Source organism: Canis lupus, chromosome 17, assembly GCF_003254725.2.
Source record: "Canis lupus dingo isolate Sandy chromosome 17, ASM325472v2, whole genome shotgun sequence".
Classification (NCBI taxonomy): Eukaryota; Metazoa; Chordata; class Mammalia; order Carnivora; family Canidae; genus Canis; species Canis lupus.
Window position 1 is genome coordinate 19,918,970 of NC_064259.1, and position 16,638 is coordinate 19,935,607.

Below are 16,638 nucleotides of genomic sequence, written 5' to 3' on the forward strand. Positions count from 1 at the left end.
TAACCGACTGAGTCACCCAGGCACCCCAAGGGTTTTTTGAAGAAATATAAATTATAGAACCGTTCTGGAAAGTGATATAGAAATATCAGGTTTTTTTAATGTTGATATTCTTTGACCCAGAAATCCAAATTCTTGCAGCTTCTTATACAAAAACATTTAGTAATGTATATTTAAATTTATGCATTAGTATATCTTACCAGAGTTATTTCTAAAAACTAAAATTAAAAAATACCCGGTAAAAGTCTTCAATTAAATTACAAGATATCCATGAAATAGAAGATGCCACTGCCATGAAAATAACAGTGTAAAAGATTATTTCATGTCATGGAAAAGTGTAAAATGGTATGTGTAGTATAATTCAAATTTTGCTTAAAAATATTTGTGAGAGATAAATAAGTCCAAGAGGAAAGGATTCAAAAATATAAGCAGACATTTTATAGGAAGGTAAACACATATGGCAAGTAAATGCACGAAAAGATCCTCAAGTTCATTAGTATTCAGGAAAATGCAAATTAAAACTACAATGTTATAAACCTACTAGAAAGGCAAACGTGTTAAAGTCTGACGATGCCAAATGTTGGACAGGCAGCTGATCAGTTGGAAACATACTTTATAGCCAAAGATTTCACCCCAAAGACACTCTTGACACATGTACCAAAAGGCATGCACAAGCACTGCTTTTAATAACAAAATACTGAGAACAACCCAAGTGGCCAGCAAGAGAAGAGCGATCACCTAAATCATGTGTATCTCTACGACAGAAATACTGCATAGGAGTCTCAACGAAGGAACTTCATCTACACGACACAGCGTGGACAAAATGAGCCAATGTGTTGTTTGAGTGAAAACAGCAAGGGACATGATTAGAGCATGATACCATTTTTTATAAAGCTTAAAATCAAGTAAACACAATTTATAAAATCACGTTTATAAAGCAAGGGAATCATAAACCCAGACTTGGAGAAAATAGTTACCCCGTGGGAGGAAAGCTGGGAGAGCTTTGGTAAATGACAATTATTGCCAATTATTCATGATGTTTTGTTTCTTGGTGTTTGTGTTAAAAAAAGATAGGGAGAAAGAGTTTTACAGAGGTGTGTGTGTGTGTGTGTGTGTGTGTGTGTTGTGCTTCCTGAAGAAAAAACTGGAAGAATAGAAACCAAAATATTAGCAGAGATTGCCTCTGGGGGGTAGGGAGGGTAGGATGAGGACTGCTTTTAATTTTCTTTGTATTCATTTACATTTTCCAATGGTCTTACGTTAATATGCACTTTTTGGAAAACAAGAAAAAAAATCTTTTTCGAAAGTCTATACTAGAACCCATCCCATTTGCATTCTGCAGTCTGAACATCCAAGTCTTAATTTTCATGGTGATAAATGATCCAGGGAAGAGGCATGCAGTGGAATCGCCAAGGTCGTTGGTGACACCAAGTTTGGCCAGGTAGTGAGCTGACAGCAGTGAAAAGAAGGATGTTAGCACGCTGCGTGGGAGGGCAGACACCTGCCAGCTGAGCGTCAGTGCAGGCAACGATAATAACAGCTCACGGAAAATAAGGTAATGAACCTGAAAAACATTTCTTGAAGTTATGAATCCACTGCCCTGCCCTTCACCTCCCCACCAAAAATCCCTAATAATGTGCAGATAAGAAAACTGGAAACAAAATATCACAATCCCATCCTTATACCAAATTAAACTGACACCATCATGTGTGTCATTCTGTTCCCTGGCACGTACAGAGGATGTAACAGGACTGGAAAGAGTTCAATAGTGAGTAATTAAAATGACAAGCAGGAAGAGTGTTCTTTACATGATGACAAACAAAAACCAAACACTGGCCTTCAGAGGAAGACGAGGGCTTAAGTGTCATATGCCAAAGGTGTACAGAGCTGGCATGCATGCGGCCACCAAATCTTATATACCAGCAGTCAGGGGTGGCTGCTGGTGGCTGAAGGAGGCAAATTTGGAAGAGATAAATAGGAACTGCTATTTTGCACGGTGGGTAGCAATGTGGAAATCCTTCCCCCCACAGAGGCTGAATCACCGGTTCTCAGTCTTGTCCAAATGTGAAGTGAAGATGGCCCAGAAGACGATTGGAAGGCTAGATGAGGATGGGGCATGGCCAGGAGGAGAGGCAGTGCTGAGACAAGGGTACCCTGTCTCACCCCCCATAACGTCTTGTGAGGTCTGAGACAAAGTACATGGAAAACCTTACGATGAAACTCTCTGAGATTTACATTATGGATAGCAATTGTGCTCTTCAACAAAACTGTCCTCGGGTGTCATGCTGAAGATGGTACTGGACCGAACCACTCAGCCACACTGAGCCACCAGGGTATTTGCTGTGCTGTGTGCTGATGGTCACAGGAAGAGCTCTCATTCTGCCATAATGTGGAAAGCTCAGGAGGCCAGAGCCTAAATGGCACACAAAGGATCCTTAAGAACTCCCCCCAGGAGGGTTGCCTGGGTGGCTCAGTCATTTAAGCATCCTACCCTTGGTTTTGGTTCAGGTCATGGTCTCAGGGTCCTGAGGTCAAGCCCTGCGTTGGGCTCCACACTCAGCATGGAGTCTGCTTGTCCCTCTCTCTCCACTCCTCCCCACCCCCCTCCCTCTCTCTCTCATAAATAAATAAAATTGATTTAAAAATTCCCCCAGGAAGGCAACCCAGAAGTCACAACATCTAAGAGAAGGTATCTCCTAGGTCTTGCTGGTTTACCAAAGGCTAATTATTTATGTGGTGTTTTCAGACACCTTGAAAGATCAACAAATTCTATGTTAACTAAACTTTCTAAAGTGGCTCAAGATTAGTAAATCCAGCTGTTCTCAATCTGGCTTCATACCAATCATACCAATCTGGTATGCTTTAAAAAAAAAAAAATCCCTACATCTCAGGCCAACCCTAGATGAACTGAATTTTTTAAAGTGGCTGCAAGTGATACAACGTGTAGCCAAAGTGGAGAACCACTGAGCTTCTTCACTTGTTAAAGTTAATTATTTGAAGAGGTTCTGATTGTAGAAAGAGGGCAAAGGGCATTTGTGGATGAGCTTGGTGGAAGGAGGAAGGTAACCCTGCCAGCTCCCTAGTACCCACATGTGCCTGCATGCATCCTGGGCTGTTCCAGAATGGCTGACAGGGGCAGGGGCGCTGAGCTGCTTTCCATTCCAGAATGTCGCCACACAGCCTTGGACATTGGAATATAAGTTTTTCACGTTTCCCTGTTACCATGTGAGGGAAGAAAGAGAAAAGAGCTATGCCTGCCCAGTCCTCTTCTAGGACTTCTGTGCCTCTCTCTAGAACTAGAAAGGACACATGAGCCCTGCAAGCCCCAGAACAAGAAAGTGCTTTCTTGTCACCAGTGCTGACCTGTCCTTTTTTTTTTTTTGCTTCTCCACACTCACTAGTTTCCTCGTCTTGCGGTTAGCTTCTTCTGCTCCATGCCTCAGCACATTTATGTTCCTCATCCCAACATTTCAGAGCTCAGCCTGGGGCAGTCTTCCACCTCTTCTTGTTCCCCACAGTGAATTCTTCTAGGGCCTGGATCCCCACTGTTGAATGTTTCTCTAGGCCTACTCAGGGGCCTCAGTGGCTTCATTTTATGTCATATTAAGGGTGCTTCCTTCCAGTATGGGTTAGAACCACTGTGTGCCTGGGAAAGTTCCTCCTTTTTCTCTCATTGCAATGTTTCCATCTTTTGCAAAGATGCAGGAGCAAGGAGGCCAAATTGCAGAAAGGCAAAAAAAAGTCACCATTGGAACTGGAGGTGTCGTGACAGGTACAGCAAACCACGTGGAACACAGGGAAAGCCAAATCTCCAAGATGGCAGCTTCCCAGTGCTGCTACCCAGAGCTCTGAGCTCCCCTTGGGGCAGGGTAGCTTCCCACCTCCTCTATTCCTCCCTTATGTATGCAGTACTAGCTCTTTTGATTGCCCCAAAATGCAAAACAACTTCACTGTAGGGTGAGGAGAACTCCAGAAACAGACTTCACCCACAGAGGCAATCTCAGGTACCCAGATAACCCCCTGGGTACAGCTTGATTTGCTGAGGCTTTTTTTTTTTTTAAGATTTTATTTATTTATTCATGAGAGACACAGAGAGAGAGAGAGAGGCAGAGACACAGGCAGAGGGAGAAGCAGGCTCCATGCAGGGAGCCTGACGCGGGACTCGATCCCAGGTCTCCAGGATCATGCACTGAGCCGAAGGCAGGCGCTCAACCGCTGAGCCACCAAGTGCCCTGCTGAGGCTTTTAAAGGCATATCCGTCACTCCACTGATTTTTCCCCAACATTTTTTGGTTCCCAATTCCAGATCTGCTTACTCTCTGCCGCACATCAGGTGTCAGTTTCCTACCTCATTCATTTGACTCCATGACATCACACTCCACTAAGACCCCTCGATCATCCTCTATTGTCTGCACCAATATCCGTCCATACTCTGTTTCTAGATCCAACTCACGCTTCACCTTCTCCAAGGAGATGGCTTTCTTAGAATTCGCCTCATTGCATTCTGACTCACTATATTTGTGTTGTATCCCTTATACCACCAGGCCCAGGGTTAGTGTACTGGTTTTTGCCTTTTGTTGACCTATTGATTAGTAAGTAGTTTGGGTTGTTTCATATGTGCCCATTCTGCTTCCTCAACTAGATTTCAAGTTCCTCAAAACCCAAGACTCATGATCAGAACACGCAATGAAGGCTGTGGCCACAGAGATGAGAGGTAGGCCTTGGGCTTGGGTTGGGCCTCAGAGGGTCTGCAGCTGGCTGGGATACAAGTGCTGAGTGTGCTGACGACGGAGGAGACCATATTCTACATGTAGGCTCACATAGCTTAAACCACATTCCCACCAGTCAACATCATTTCATGGCCCTTTAGAAATCTGAGGAGATGGAGAATCTGTGCAGTACTCTGGTGTTGGGTGAGAAACATCAAGGAGGAATGACATGCCAACCCCACACGAACTACCATGCCCTGGGCTGCGCTTCTAGGACTTTCTCACTAACAGCTAATATTTCATGAACACTGACTCTGTGCTAAGCTATGAAATAGAAGGTGGAATAGAAAACAGACCTGGACATTTCTTCTTAAAGAAGCTTACAGACCTTTCCTCAAGAGGCCAAGAAATGGCAGATATTCAGACTGCGCATGCCTACCAAAAGTAGCTCACCATCGTTCAAAATAAGAAGATGGTCCTGCTTAGAGAAACTGGCGAAGAGAGGCTCCTGTGATACCACAGAAACATCGGTCTGGGCTTTAAGATGCCCATGGAGGCCACTGAGGACACCTGTACTGACCAGAGATGCCCCTTTACTGGTAATATCTCCATCTGAAGGCAAATTCTGTCTGGTGTGGCAGGTGACGAAGACAGAGGACCATTTTCCTCTGTGGCAACTACCTCCACTGCATCCTAACGTACAACTACTTCAAGAAACACCACAAGAACATATTCACACACCTGCCCCCCTGCTTCAGGGACATCCATATTGGCGACATGGTCACAGTGGGCAAGTGCCAGCCCTCGAGCAAGACTGTGTGCTCTGGTGTGCTCAAGATCCCCAAAGCCATGGCAGCAAGAAGCCAGAAGTCCTGAAAAGTTATTTTCCCTGTAAAAAAAAGAAAAGCTTACAGATAGCAAGTGAGTTATACAGAAATGACAATTTTAAAGACAGACTAAGTTAAGTGAATTTTAATAGAGGTTTAAAGAGCCAGGGGAGGGACACCTGGGTGGCTCATTTGTTGAGCATCTGCCTTTGGCTCAGGACGTGATCCTGGGGTTCTGGAATCGAGTCCTGCATCGGGCTCCTGCATGGAGCCTGCTTCTCCTTCTGCCTCTGTCTCTGCCTCTCTCTGTGTCTCTCATGAATAAATAAATAAAATCTTAAAAAACAAACAAACAAACAAAGGGCCAGAGGATCCCAAAGAAGAAGACCCATTCGGTCTAGAGGCATGGTGTGGCTGACTATAACAGCCATAGTCCCCAGTGCGTCATGCCTTATGATATATGTGTCCTTGTGTGTTCCCCTCCCACGTCAACTCTGACTTGGCCTTGTAACTTGCACTGTCCAATGGGACAAATGGCACACATACACAGCAGAAGCTTGAGAAATACTTGCACAGTAGGACTTGCTCTCTTGGAACATTGCCTGTGACCACCTTGTAAGGAAGCCTGTCTAGCATGTGAAGAGGCCAAGTGGAGGAAACAGAGACCATCTTCACCTACTGCCAGACATGGAGGGCCGCCATTTTGGATATTCTAGCCCAGTTGACTTCGCAGTTTAAGTGCAGCCACATGAGTGTGCCCTAGTGACACCAATAGAAGAGCTTCCTAGCTGACCCATGTGTAAATGAGAGAAAAAATATTGTTTTAAGACTCAAAGTTTGGAGTGATTTGTTACACACCAATAGATAGTATACAGGAATTTGTACCTGGAAGGAGGTAGCGCCATAACAAAACTGCAAAACATGTAGTAGCGGCTTTCAATTGTGTTGCAAAGGGAGGCTAGGAGTGTAGCCTGGAGATTTCAGGGGGGAACCTACTGGACGGGAAAAGGCAGCTTCTGGCAATGAAACAGTGAGCAGTGACAGCAGTCCCGCAAAATTGCCCCTAGCAGGAATTTAGAAGGTAGAAAACTTACCTATTAAGCTTATGAATCTGGCTCAGGGAATTTCCAGGCAGAATGTTGAAACTATAAATTGTCTTTTTTAGCAGCTTTTACTGTAAGGGACAGGAAGGAGGAATTGTTCAGTGTCCCATAGGAATTTAAAAAGAAGACGAGAGGTAGGGGTGAGGTAGGGGTGAGCTGGCTTCCAAAATAAAGTGTTTCAGGTGCCTGGGTGGCTCAGTCCATTAAGCATCTGACTCTTGATTTCAGTCCAGGTCATGATCTCAGGGTCCTGAGATAGAGCCTTGCATCAAGGGCTCCGAGCTCAGCAGAGTCTGCTTGAGATTCTCTTCCTTCTCCCTTGACCCGTCCCTTGCTTGCTCTTTGTCACACTCTTAAAATATAATAATAATAGAATAAAATAAACCAAAACAAAACCAATTTAAGCATTTTATATTTCTGGTCTCTAACCCACAAAAGTCTCCAAGTAAGACATGGCTTCAGAGTGAAGATCAAATTAAGTCTGAGGCTGTGACTCTGGGTTAAGACCTCAGAATGATAGAAGGTGGTACCTAGTAGCCCTTCTGGAAAAGCAGCTTCCAAGAATCACAAGGTCATTGCCCCAGAGCTCCCCAACATGCTGGCCTAAATGGAGGGAGAACCATCTCTAAATTAATTGCTGGAATGGCTTTTGTCCAACCAAGTAGACTCTTCTCTGACACTGTTTTTTTGGCCGGGGGTGGGGGGCGGAGGGGGGAGTCAAGGAGGGTCGTTGGACAAGGAGATTTCAAAGTGAAACAGTCCCCAGGGCTCCACACATTCTAAGTTGCAGAAAGCAGGCTCAGAGAGCTCCTCAGCCGCAGACACAGTTCACACTGACCAGAAAGAGTATCTCAGAAGGTGGACCCGAAGCCCCGAGGGCAAAGCTGCGGGGCAGAGAGAACAAGGCAGTGAATCCCGCTGCTGAGCTGGCAGGGCCCAGGGCAGGGGCGCCCTCCCTTCAGAGTAGGGAGCCTTGACCGCACAGATCCCGCTCATTTTAGAAGTGCCCGGTTGCTGCGTGTCTCCCGCTGCTCCCACTTTGGACGGGAGTTCTACCAAAGTCATCCCGCCCCTCTCAGCCCATGTGATGGGCGCAGGGAGCAGAGGAGATGGTTTGCCTCTTAAGCTCACAGTCCTTGGACCGAGAGGAGCCACAAAGGAACTGCACCTGAGGAGGCTTGCACGCACCAGGGCCCAAGGTGACCAGGAGGCCCAGCGCTGTAAGCCTGGGGCCGTGATCAGGTGAGGTGTGAGGGCACCCGGAGGAGTGAGGGGATTTGCACGTGGGAGGGAGGTGAGCCATTTGTTAGAGGAGCTGTCCTCTGAATCAGGCCTCCCAGGACACCTGCGTGTGTGCCTCCTTCTCCCATAGACTCTGAGTGTGGCCTTGTGGTTTGCTTTGGCTAATGGGACAGTGCCACACCAGAGGCTTGATAGGCCCTTGCACGTTAAAACATCCCCTGGGACTGCCACGTAAGGAAGCCCATCTGGCCCACTGCCAGAGGAGAGGTCCCGTGAGGGGAATTGAGGTGCCCCGGGTGTGAGCCAACAACTGCCAGAGATCTTGACCATCAGCTCCTCCTACCCTGGTTGAATGAGTATTTTCAGGTGAAACCAGCATTGGAACCACTCAGTCAATCCACAGAATCATGAGAAATTATAAGTAACTATTAGTTTGAGTAAAATGTTTCAGGGTGGTTCTGTTAGGCAATAGATAACTGACACACAGGAAGATTTTTAAAAGCCTTCTAGGGGGCCCCTGGGTGGCTCAGTGGTCCTGGGATCAAGACCTACATCAAGTGCCTTGCAGGGAGCCTGCTTCTCCCTGTCTATGTCTCTGCCTGTCTCTCATGAATAAAAAAATAAAATCTTTTTTAAATAAATAAATTAATTAATTAATAAATTAATAAATAAATAAATAATAAAAAGCCTTCTTGGAGGAGCTAGTACTTAAAGATCAGAGAGGATGAGCAAATAGAAGGCCAGAGAAAGGCTCTTCCTGGCACTGCAAGGTGGGAGTATAAACAAAGGCGTGGGGGAAGGGGAAGAACAGGGAATTACAGGTTGCTTCATGCTTAATATGCCACAATCTGCCAGAACTACGCCCAGAAGGAATAAAGGAGCCCCCTTTTAGAAAGCAACGCCAGTAAGTCTTTCATTAGCCATCAGAGGTCTTGGCTTATCTGTTGAATCTTAAAGTTCTGGAGCTTTCTGGCTTCTACTGGCCAAACATGTGCCGTGCAAGGGATCCTCTGGGTGGCAGTGGCCAGAGGACAAACTTGCACTGTCACTTCTCTGCTGTGCATGAGCAGGAAAGAAACAAACACCCAGACTGCACCTGCTGGGCATGGTAGAGAGTGCAGAGGGCTCGAGGACCAGAGAATCAAGGTTTATCATCCAAGTGTTATCGTTTTCAAACCATGCAGCGGTAAATGTTGTATATAATTTCTCTGGGTTTCCTGCTTCATTCGTAAAATGAGCATGTGTCTTCCAACTCTGAAAGCCTAAGGTTCTAGGAAGATATTTTAATGCATAAATAAATATGTAAGTGCCTCCCACATAATAAGCAGTCAGGGGCCGCCTGGGTAGCTCAAGCAGTTGAGCATCGGACTCTTGATTTCAGCTCAGGTCGTGATCTCAGGGTCCTGGGGTCGAGCCCTGTCAGGCTCCACACTCAGTGGGGAGTCTGCTTGGGAACCTCTCTATCCCCCTGCTCACAGGTGCACAATCTCTGTCTCTAATAAGTAAACCTTAAAAAAAAAAGCAATCAAATATTTGTTGAATCTGAGTAGGCATTAACAATAGAATGGACTGTGGTAGCACTGAAATACTATTATCAGTAAGTCAGGACAATGCTTTTAGAATGCAATAAGAAAATAAGAATTGAGAGTCCTAAAAATGTTTGTCCTTTGACTTTGTCTTCCCCTCCTTAGGAATTTATCCCAAGGAAATATATTATAAAAGCTATATGCATCAACTCAATATAAAAAAACTCAGAAACAATCTAAAGATCTAATAAAAAGGATAAATAAATTATTGTGTGGGCAATATTCTATAGCCAAGTACAAGAACTATTATGAAAGGTGTAAAATCACAGGAAAGTGTTCGTGATTTCATAATTAGTGGAAAAGTCTATATATATATCATATTACAGTAACTATAAAAATAGACACTGCATATGGACACAGCTAGAAAGAAACGTGCAAATATGAAAATAGTTGTATAAAAGGGCTGAGATCATGGTGAAGGTTTTTCTTATTTCTTATAGGTTGCCTTATAGTAAAGTTTTTTAAAACCCCATTACCTCTATTCTACACTCTGACGACAAATCGGATGCTCCTATGGGAGTGAGAGAACAGGAAAGCCCACCCTAGATGCTCTGGGGGTGGCGGGGGTCCTCCAAGCCACAGGAATCCTGACGCAGCACCCAGGAGACCCACCAGTAACCCCGAGGGGCCGACCAGGAGTCCCTAAGCTGGGAAAGGGTTAGTCAGGCTATCTGTCGCTCCAGCCAAGAGGGAGACTCAGGATGAAAGTATAACAAGGCAATTGTGAGAGACCCTGAGTTGCCCCACTTTTTGCCAGGCTGGTTCCAGCAGGAGACCAGAAAACAAGGGAACCGCACCTCCTGAGAGGTGATCTGACCAAGGTGCTTTGTTGCTGGAAACCAGAGAGAGGCAGTGACGGAAGTGACATCACCTCATCCCCCCATCTGAAGTTAAGATCAGCTTCTTCCTTCAAAGTAACCCACATTTTTGAGCATCTACTTTGCATAAGACGCAGAGAGGATACAAAGATGACTAGGACGGGGTTGTTGCTGCAAGGAGCTTGCATCCCAGCATGGGCTGTGGGGGGAGGGCGAGAAGGGAGAGAGACACAGAGACAGAGAGACAGGGAGCTCTTGGCTACGAGGCAGGATATTGAATGGTGGGGAAACCACCACTGGTACCAAAGCCAGGAGGAGGGAGAGATGATGTCCGGCCAGAAGGATCACTTGCCCCAGGCCTTAAAGGATGACCCCTGGGGAGGTGTTTCTGGCTGAGCAGCCAGTGGAAAAGGCAGAGGTCGGGAAGATTCTGGTGCACTTAGGCAGCGGTTGGCGGGCCGGTGAGGCTGGGCCAGAGCCCCTGAGTGCGGCACCCAGAGGTTTGGTGGGAGGGGGATTGCAGCCAGGAGGGGTCATGCCTCCAGCGGCCCACCCGCGGTGCTTTAGCGCCAGGCCCTGTGGACAGAGCGGGGAAGACAGGAAGGAGCAGCCGTGCCAGGGAAGGGCAAAGAGCTGGATGGGGCCGGGGTGCCAGGAGCCCAACAGAAAGGAAGAGACGTGAGAGGGCTGCAGGACAGAACTGATAGCGCTTGGTGACGACTGGCGGCCAGTGGGATGAAGGAGGCATCGATAACCCAGGACCCAGAGCGCTGGGGACGCTGACAATGGGGACAGGAAACCGGGGGGAATGGGCTGGCCTGGGGGTGAAAGTGAAGGGTTTAGCTCAGGATGCAGTGAGTCCAACAGGAGGCTTGATGGGGCAGGCGGGCCACCCTCGAGAGCCAGCCATTCAAAAGCTGCAGCCAGGGCAGCCCGGGGGCTCAGTCGCTTGGCACCGCCTTCGGCCCAGGGCCTGACCCTGGAGACCCGGGATTGAGTCCCATGTCGGGCTCCCTGCGTGGAGCCTGCTTCTCCTTCTGCCTCTCTCTCTCTCTCTCTCTCTCTCTCTCTCATAAAGAAATAAAATCTTAAAAAAAAAAAAAAAAAGCCAGGGAGGTAGAGGGTCTGATAAGGCGGCTGAAGCAGAAACCTATGGCACCATCTGTAGGCATCGGAGAAGAGGCAAGTGAAGGAGAAAGCGGTGGAACAGAGGATGCAGAGGAGAGCAGGGTCCCCAGGCAGAGATGGAAAGTGGTGACCGACCCCAAAGCGCAGGTGAGGTCCCAAATACGCGGGCGGATGGGCCGAAGCCAGGCTGGAAGCAGCTGAGAGCACAGTCACAAAGTGGGGACAGGCTTTGCTAACTTTCCCATTAAGTCTGGCGGTAAGGAGACGAGGGGTGGCTGGCAACCCGAATGGGGTGCAGGGTCAAGGGGTGTACACCTTCGAACATGCTTGGAGGTAAGCAGATGGTGAGAAAAGGACAACGGAGCATCTCTGCCCTGGAGAAGAGGGGGTGGGCAGCGGGGGAGTCAGCCGCAGCACGAGAGAGAGCCCCTCCATCCTCCAAAGTAATGCTGTCTAAAGACACCTTCGGTAAATGAAGCAACTTCCTCCAGGCAAACCTTATTCAGACTGAGAGATCTAACGTCCCTGAGCTGAGTTGAGCCAGGGAAGCAAGGAGGAGGCCATGGAAGAGGAAGTTCTCCTGGGGCATCAGCTCCAGGCAAAACAGAAAGGGAGGAGGCGAGATGGAGGAGAACACAATGAAGTTAGTGAAGGAGACACAGAGAGCTTTTGCTGCAGGCATGATGGGGAGGTTGAAAAAGTGAAAGCTTAACAAAAGAATCTGGAAGAGTCATACTGAAAATCGAGCTACTGGCACCACTTGAGCTGGAAAACATGGGATTTGAGCAGCACGGGGTCCCTGGTGCCTTAGAGCCCGAACGCTTTCCTCGGCTTTCCTCCTGCAAGGCTGTGGGCTCGGCAGAAGCAGCCTGTGACGCTGATCACCCAGGCCGGGGGCTGACGCGGTCTGATGGGAGGCTGGGACGTGAGGGGAGCTCAGGAACTTTCCAAGACATGGTGGAGGGAGCTAGCCTTTCCCGGGGTCCCCTTTCTGCCAAGCCAGACAGCGGGGCTTGCACCAGTGCCCAGGGAAGCACTCCTTTGGCTGCAACCAGTGGGACACCAGGCTTCTGTTAGGGACAGGTCACTGACAACTTGGACCGAGATTGTCAGGGAGATGTTCAACACAATTTTTTAAATTATGGTATAACATTAAATTTGCCCTCTTGGCTGTTTTAAAGAGCGCAGTTCTGTGGCATTAAATAATTTACACTGTTGTGCAATCATCACCACCATCCATTTCCAGAAGTTTTCCATCATTCCCAGATGAAATTACCCATTAAACACCAGTTTTCCATGGTACCAGCCCCTGGTACCCACTGTTCTACTTTCAGTGTCTATAAATTTGACTACACTAGTTATCTCCTACTGGGGAAACTATACAATACTTGTCTTTTGAGGGTGGCCCGGGTGGCTCAGCGGTTTAGCGCCACCCTCAGGCCAGGGCTTGATCCTGGAGACCTGCGATCGAGTCCCACGTCAGGCTCCTTGCATGGAGCCTGCTTCTTTCTCCCTCTGCCTGTGTCTCTGCTTCTCTCTCTGTGTGTGTCTCTCATGAATAAGTAAATAAAATCTTAAAAAAAATTTTTGTCTTTTGGTGACTGACTCATTTCATTTAGCATGACGTCTTCAAGCATGTGCCAGGATTTCTGTCCTCTTTAAAGGCTGGATACTATTGCGTTGTATGGATACACGTGTCAGCCATTCTTCACTGGGTGGATGTGTGGGCCAATTCCCCCACTGGGCTACCGTGAATAATGCTGCTGTGAACTTTGGTGGACAAATATCTGTTCAGGCCTTGTTTTCAATTCTTTTGGGCATGAACCCATAAGTGGAATGGTCCACGGTGTATTCTTCAAAGCAATATACATAACCAAATGAAAATAGACCAACACAAATTGACCAAAATGGATGGTACTAGACGTGTGGAAGCTCGGAACGAGGAGACCAGCCTTGCCTGGGCAGGGCCACTGGAATGGCAGCTGCTCACACAGCCATTTCTAGAGCCCTAGACTAGGATGTCTGGTCAGTCTTTAGGATTTAAAGCCTAAAGACCCTGCAAGGACACTTGATCATTTCCATTTCAGGACAGAAAGCAGCCATGCCAGGCTTCTGAAGCACTATTTCTGGAGGCAGATGCACACACACACATTTGTGTGAGGCCTGAGCTCGCAGACGGCTGTGGTTGGAGCACAGGTGACAAGAACAGAGCTGGTCATTCCCACAATGAAGTGCGGTGGTGACGAGGCACCCTAACCTCCCTTCTAGGCCATTACTTGTCCTCAGAGCACAGGCTTTATCACGATGGGGTCTGGTTTCAATCTGTCCCCCACTAGTCAGCTCTGTTGTCTTGGGCGGGCCTTATGGCCCCTGACTCTGTTTCCTCATCTGTCAATGGGGCGGCCAGAAGGATTAAGAGAGATGTGTGCGCCTCAGGGACTAAGAGCACGGCTTACAATCCGCTACTAGAGGCTTCCTTCTCTTCCCACCTCAGTGGCTTCCTTCACTGCCCCCACCCACTTTTGGACTCTGGGAGCCCAGGAACCCCGGCTCTCTGGCACCTTCCCGCAGAGCTTCCAGCTAGCAGAGAGAGGCAGAAACCCTGCACGTTTGCCTTCTAGTGGTGAAAGGGTCCCATTGCAGGCCTGTAGGACAAACCACCGGTAGAGACCTTGTTGGTCTGGGAGTCAGAGGTCGGGCCTAGGTTACAAATACCGTGTGAGTCGGCAACAGCGCAACCTGCGACTGGCCTTTACTGCTTGCTGCTGTCCGCGGCGAAACCCTGTGTAGCAGAATGTTCGAGGGCGTCATTACATAGATCACATTTATTTGGTCTGACCCACGGACTCCAGCACTAACCACCTCTTTGGCCTCCTGGTCACCGGCCTGAAAATGCTGAGGAGCCGATGGTTGAGGAGGGCGCGAGGCCACCGGCTCGGGCCGCCCTGACCCGGGAAGCCCGGAGACGCGAGGGCCGGGGTCAGCACCCAGGCCAGCGCCCGGGGAGCACCGGGAAGGCGAGGTCTTGGAGGTGGCCCTGGAGGACCTGGACGCCGGAGGGTGACACACCCTGTGGTCTTTCAGCAACGCTGAGCGATGGGAGCCGGAAGGACCCTCGGCAGCCATCCATCAGGGCAACGTCTGTTCTCTGACGGACAGTGGTTCTTCCGGAGCTGGAGGGGAGGCAGGAGCCCAGCACAAGCCCCGAGCCCTGAGAAGTGGCCAGGTGCCCCGGGGGGGGGGGGGGACCCAGCTACAGCATCAGGAGTACATTGCAGCCAGAAGGGAGTAGCCTTGACTCCAAGTCCTAAGCTGTGGCCAGAGGTTGTGTGTTTCCATCTGGTCGATTACTGTATGGGGATAATCGGCGTACTTGTTGGAATGCTAGTTCTAGGCCCCATCCCAGACCTCTGGTTCTTTGTGGCTTGTGGGGAGGGGGTGGGATGTGTGTGCTTAGAAGCTCTACTCTCGGATCTCCTCCCCAAGGTGATGCCTGTTTCTTTTCCTGAGGCTAATTAGCTTTCCCTTGGCCAGCGGTAGGATGATCCCCGGGCTTGGGCAGGGCCAAGGGACCACAGCTAGGGGATAAAGATGGGGCAGCGGGAGGTCTGTACCTACCCACTTCACAGACCCCAGCTGCAGCCATGTCAGTCCTGGGACCTAAGGAAGTTCTATTGTGTGCTGACCAGCGGGCTCTGGCTTTCGGATCCTGATAGGACACCATGTGATTCCTGCAGTGCTAAAAATGACACATGCCTCGACGTTTTTTTCTTATGTGTTTTTTGGTTTGGGCTTTTTGGGTTTTTTTTGTTTGTTTGTTTGTTTGTTTGTTTGTTTGTTTTTTTAAGATGAAGCATAAGTTGATGTACATAGAACCAGGGCTCGTCTCTGAAAAAAAGGTGAGGGGTTTGTTTCTGTCCTATTACAATCCCACACCAAGGTACCCATTGCCTTCTCATGGCAGTGGACACCAGAACCTTCACTGTGGCCCCCCTTACTAACCTCCTGGTGAGTACTGCATTATCTGACACCTTCTTCAACTAAATAACTTCTGCCAAAACCTAAATATGCAACAAGTAAGGAAGTGAAATGCCATCTGTGAGGCACATCAAATCAAAGGATTAGGTAGCCTTTAAAACTACCATAAAGAGGGGCTCCTGGGTGGCTCAGCGGTTGAGCATCTGCCTTCAGCTCAGGTCGTGATCCTGGGATCCTGAGATCGAGTGCTGAATCAGGTTCCCTGCAGGGAGCCTGCTTCTCCCTCTGCCTGTCTCTGCTTCTCTGTGTGTGTCTCTCGTGAGTAAATAAATAAAATTGTTTTAAAAAATAAAATAAATAAAACTACCATAAAGAGGGGCGCCTGGGTGGTTCAGCCAGGTAAGCCTCTGACTCTTGATTTCAGCTCAGGTCATGATCTCAGAGTCCTTAGATCAAGTCCTATGTAGGGCGCCTTGCTCAGCCCAGAGTCCACTTGGGATTCTTTCCCTCTTTCTCTCCGTCTCCCTTTGCCCCTACTTCCCAAACACCCCCTACCCCATGCATGCATGCTCTTGCTCTCTCTCTCAAACAGACAAATAAATAAAATCTTCCTTAAAAACTACCATAAAGATTGGATAGAAACTTAGGGCAATACTTATTAAATAATATGTATCATTAAGAAAACTTAGGCACTACTCTCTCTGACATCAGCCTTAGCAACATTTTTCTAGATATCTCCTCAGGCAAGGGAAACAAAAGCAAAAATAAACTATTGGGACTACACCCAAATAAAATGCCTTTGCACAGCAAATGAAACCATCAACAAACAAAAAGGCAACCTACTGAATGGGAGAAGATATTTGCAATGATATGTTCAATAAAGGGTCAATACCCAAAATATATAAAGAATTTACACAGCTCAACACCAAAAAATAAAAATCTGATTTTTAAAAGAAACCCTCATGCACTGTTGGTAGGATTATAAAGTGGTACCGCCACTGTGGAAAACAGTATGGAGGTTCCACAAAAAGTTAAAAATAGAAATACAGGGGCTCCTGAGTGGCTCAGCTGTTGAGCATCTGCCTTCGACTCAGGGCATGTCCTGGGGTCCTGGGATCAAGTCCCACATCAAGCTTTCCTCGGGGAGCCTGCTTCTCCTTCAGCCTATGTCTTTGCCTCTCTCTGTGTGTGTGTCTCTTGTGGATAAATAAATAAAATCTTAAAAAGAAAAAAAGAAATACCATATGATCC

The 16,638-nt window shown here is 47.9% G+C and overlaps 1 pseudogene; it reads left to right on the forward strand.

Moving 5' to 3' along the window:
* The first annotated feature begins 4,649 nt into the window (after positions 1–4,649).
* Positions 4,650–5,581, forward strand: LOC112665006 (40S ribosomal protein S11-like; annotated as a pseudogene).
* The last annotated feature ends 11,057 nt before the right edge of the window (positions 5,582–16,638 follow it).